At 35.4% G+C, this 5,059-nt stretch overlaps 1 protein-coding gene across 1 annotated transcript in view; it reads right to left on the bottom strand.

Moving 5' to 3' along the window:
- Positions 1–5,059, bottom strand: part of LOC118733708 — a 23,899-nt gene that overhangs the window by 1,808 nt on the left and 17,032 nt on the right. The window lies entirely within an intron of this gene.

Consider the following 5,059-nt stretch of genomic DNA (forward strand, 5'->3'; position numbering starts at 1 on the left):
TGTACATTATTATATATACATGTATATTTTTACAGTTCTCTGCAACTCTTTGTTAATTCCCATGTTTGAATTCATGAACTTGTTATTCTTTTTTTTTAAATTAAATGTGTTATGAATTTGTATAGGAATACAATTTTAATAAAAAATCTTTAACAAATATATTTCTAGAGAAAAAATATTTTTTCCAGTTTCAGTATCTCTTATGGTTTTTGAAGATTTTATAATCACATGGAAGATTTTTAACAAAATTTTCTGGGAACACTGACGATAACATAAGCCACAACTGCCAATGTATATACATACTAGGAATGTTAATCACGCGATTTTCGGGATTTGTAGTTTGCGCTAATGGCAATAATAGAAACTCCTTTTCTTGACCAGTATTGGCTAAATTTCCTTTTTTATTTAATAATTAATATTTTCTATAAATGTCTAGCTCATTATATGTACATATAACACCGTGAGATAGTAAATTTTACACACAAAAATCAATTTATTCGCGAAACCATGGGCCAAATATAGTAAAATTGCGTTTTTGGTTTTTCACTCTGACGTCAGTAATTCAAAAATAATTAAAAAAATTCAGAGAAATGTGCTTAGAGAAGAAGTATGGGGTATTAAATTAAAAAGGAAATCCTGTAGAATTTAAACAGGTTCAAGTTGTTGGTGCAGAAGGACTGGTAAATATTGAAAAATGACATTTTCATTTACAATGACATTGAATTTTTTTCCTTTAAATTCCGCAATATTTATTTTTGAAAAAATTATATTTTAAGGACTTATGCATTAATTTGCAGACTTGATAACATCCTGAAATTTCGTCCTTCCAACTTTATCAGCTTAAAAAATTACCTATTCGCCCTTGTGAATCCCAAAAATTTTAATTCAAAAGAAATTTTCTCTTGCATTTGGTACCTTCATTTTTACTCTACATTGCATTGAATTTTATAAATAATTTTTGGAATTTATCATATATTTGAAATCACAAAGTCCTTTAAAATAAGTCCTGACGTCAGAGAGAAAAAAATAAAAACGCCATTTTAAATAAAAAAGTAGGTTTCAAACCCATTTATTTATATTATCGTAGGAGAGCTTCTTAAACAATATAGAAGCAATTTTTTCGATTTAAGTTGGTGAAAAGTAATGAATATCTAAATCCCGGGACTAATCCCGGGATCCCGGGATTGTGATAACGACATCCCGAAAATCCCGGGATCGGAAAAGCTAAAAAATTAACATACCTTATACATACATGTATGTATGTTTTTATATCTATATCTGTATCTGTATTTTAATAATTACTTGCAATTTTGCTATTTATATCTGTATTATGCATATGTACCTACATATATATCTTAATCCATCTGAATGTGAGTTTGTATGCATATTGCTGCTCTAGTTTACAAAAAATGCTTAATTTATCAGCTACTTCAGTGCAAATGTATAAGCATTTTGTTGCTAAAACGCTGCTGTCAAGATTATTCACTCGCATGAGTATTTGCTCAGCAGCAAGCAATAAGATCATCCGCACTCATTCACTCAACGCTCTAACCGCTAGTGTCTCACTGATCAGTGATCACCAAGCCGATCAATTTGTAATGAATGAATGAGGCGGTGGGTGGTGTTTGGGAGGTTGCATCGATGCAGACATAAGCAAACACACATGCATCAATATGGATTAAACGATCTCAACAACGCGGCCGTCAACGCTGGGTTAAATCGTCTGTTCGAATGTAAGGTGAGCAACAATGTTTTCATTTAGAGAATCAGCTACTTATAGGCGATTGCAGCATTTTACGTTGCGCTGAGCATTTATTGTACTAGTATTTAGTGTTTGTTGCTCCATCGAAGAGTGGGTAATTGCCTCCATATGGTCTTGCAACATGTGTATGGAATTAATTTCGTACAAATAGTATATCAAGAGTATACATATCTACATACAAACGCTGTGTGTAGGTAGCTTGTGGGACGCTGAACCCATTTTACGCGCAAGATTTTGCAATAAACTTTTGAATTATTTTTGCGAACATTCAAATAAATTATTAAGAATGGATACCAATAGGTTTAGGTATAAGTACATACGTAAGTAAACTTTTGATAGCACTATCACAGTAATACGAGAAATGGTCTGCTAACTAATTAACCTGCGCTTTAACCGCTGCGAGGCACGGGCGACACTTTGCTTCCTGAGTCTGGCAAAAACTGTGTTTCTAACAGGCTAACCTAATATTCGCGGCTTGCGTTTTGGTACGCATGCCGTCGAATTTGTTTTTTTGCGTCACCCGAAATTGACTTGCATGCGTTTGCATTTGATTTCATTGAGCGAAACGTCAAATCAAAATGTCACGCAGAACAAAAATTGGAAATTGAGTTAGCTTCATACGCACGCCGTTCAATTTCGGTTGATCTCATACAAGTTGCATGTGCATGAGAAATTTTTGACAATAAATTGGCGGCGTGCGTGAATATTAGGTTAGCCTGTAAGCAATTTTGGCCGAGTTCAACAAAAGCACGCCCAGTCATTTCTCTTCTGTGCCAATATATGCCAATTGGAAATGCCAAATGAAGCCAGGTCCTTCTCCACTCGGTCTTTCCATCGAAGTTGGGTCATTCTCCTCCCGCTGAAATGACTTATGTTCGAAACCAGGCAATTGTAGCGCAGAAGGCCATTTAAAGCGCGAGAACGACCTTGTGCAATATGAGTTCTTAATGGCGTCATCACAGACAGGTCACTGTGATATTGCTCCGAGGCTCCAAAGATGGCGCTTACCATAGACTTCTCTCTGCAGAAACTGCTCCGATGAGAATGTGTCGATATCCGGGTCCGCAGTCGAGGCGACTCAAGGCGCACGCCACAAATCGGAGGAGAAGCTCGGCCAAACACTCACATATGTGAAATCGCCAATCTATAATTATTATTATCGTGGATGCCGAGTTGAAGGGTCTTGCCACCAACCATGCGTTCATCATGCCCAATCCATTGTAGATTTATGTGTTCGACTATGTCCATGTCATTAAAAAGCTGGCCTATTTCGCGAATCTATATTTTTCTTGGATATAATAGTTCTCTCAACAGCTCCCTAGGGGCCTACTTAACTCTCTTCTACATCGTTCACGTCTCTGCGCAAACGACGGGTCTGATGGAAGATTTATAGAGCGTGGTTTCCGTTCGTCGGGAAAAGGGTCAGATTTTCCATTGCTTACGTCTGCGTCTCTTGGCAAGAGTTGTTATTGGCCTGATCTTCACACTCCTCCCCTATGCTGGAAAAGGCTTCGCTTTCGGCTCTGGTGTGAAAATCGACGATGTAAATATCATCTGCATACGCCAGCAACAGTTCGTTTGCTGTATATGATGTGGTCACGCTTCATATAGGTAGCTCTTATTACGCGTCCAGCATCAGATTGAAGAAGTCGCACCAAAGTCAGCATTCTTAATTAAATCTCGTTCAGTGGCGGATCCAGCGGGGGGGTTTTGGGGGTAAACTACGTGTCAGTAAGTGGCGGACCCACGGGGGGTGTTTTAACACATAGACGCCATATTATACATACATATGCGCCATATTAAAACACCCGCCGTGGGTCAGCCACTGACTGACACGTAGTTTAATCCCCAAAACCCCCCCGCTGGATCCTACGCAGTTTGAACGTAGCCAAAATTTGTTCCCAACGTCACTCTCCAAAGCCGTATTACTTACGCAGGGATGCCAAATTTAGACATGGCGTCGTATAGGCAAAATACTAATTTTCATTCTTTATAACAGCCCGAAAGCAATCCCTTATTAAGTTAATTTAAAAAGTTTGTAGCTTCTAATACAAATTTTCCATTCAGATCCTTTTTCATTGACGACTAGAATTTGGCAAAGAAAGTCATACAGGTTTTCGTGGCATCTTTTCGGTATTCTCGGGACTATCGATTTTGTTATCGATATTTTTTATCGATTCGGTTATCGATATTTTTATCGATTTTGTTATCGATATTTTATTGATTTTGGTTATCGATGTATTTATCGATTTTGTTATTGATATTTTTATCGAATTTGTTATCGATAATTTTATCGGTTTTCTTATCGGTATTTTAATGTTACTATCGATTTTATTATCGATACACATGCTGTGACATCATAAGGCAGAACATCACATGATATGACATCATTTGGCATGACATGGCATCCAATTACACTACTTCACATTACATCACATAGCTTCTTATCATGTCATCGTACCTCACATCATATAGGTGAATATGTAGATGAAGACCAAGATAAACGTAAACACTTTACTTTTATAAAAACCAGAGCACAAAGATAAAGGAAAACAGAATAACATAAATGTAATTAAAACGAAAAAGGTAGAGGTAGGGATCTAGATAGAAAAAATGAAAATGTATGTATATGTACATATAAATATTGGTTATGAGACAAACTAGATATGTAACTTCTCCAGTGTGGCCCAGGCGCACTTACTTTTTTATATGGAGAAAAATTAGCAAACATATTTTTACTTTAATGTAGAAAGGCTCTATATAACATTTTTGTTTCTTTCCAGGGTAGTTATTAAACTTTGTGAAAACTAAAGATCTTCAGTTGATATTTGTTTTGATTACACTGGTTTTTAATAAACACATAAACTATTTTTTTGATGTAGTAGTTGATTTCAAATTCGATTAAGCCATTTGTGAGTATTCGGTAGGACTTTTGTACAGAGCTAAAATTCGGATTAAAATGAGTTAGGGCCTTTCAATATTAAGGTAACGATGTGTATATTTATCGGAACATTTCTGCTTTTTTCTATATGCATGTTTGTATCGATATATACCACAAATAAGTTATCGATATATTTATCGCTGTAATTATCGAAATTTTGATAAAAAAATTTATCGATATTGTAATCGTTATCGATATAATCACCTCTATCATTATCACTTTTGTTATCGAAATTCATATTAATGTCATTTGATTTCGTTAATTTCAAAATAATAGTAGTTTTCAAATTAATACTAGATACAAATTAAGAGATATGCATACATATGAAAATACTCGTACCAAATCTGTTACTGTTA

This window comes from Rhagoletis pomonella, unplaced genomic scaffold, assembly GCF_013731165.1.
Source record: "Rhagoletis pomonella isolate Grant_MI unplaced genomic scaffold, Rhpom_1.0 Rhpom_scaffold_00002, whole genome shotgun sequence".
NCBI lineage: Eukaryota > Metazoa > Arthropoda > Insecta > Diptera > Tephritidae > Rhagoletis > Rhagoletis pomonella.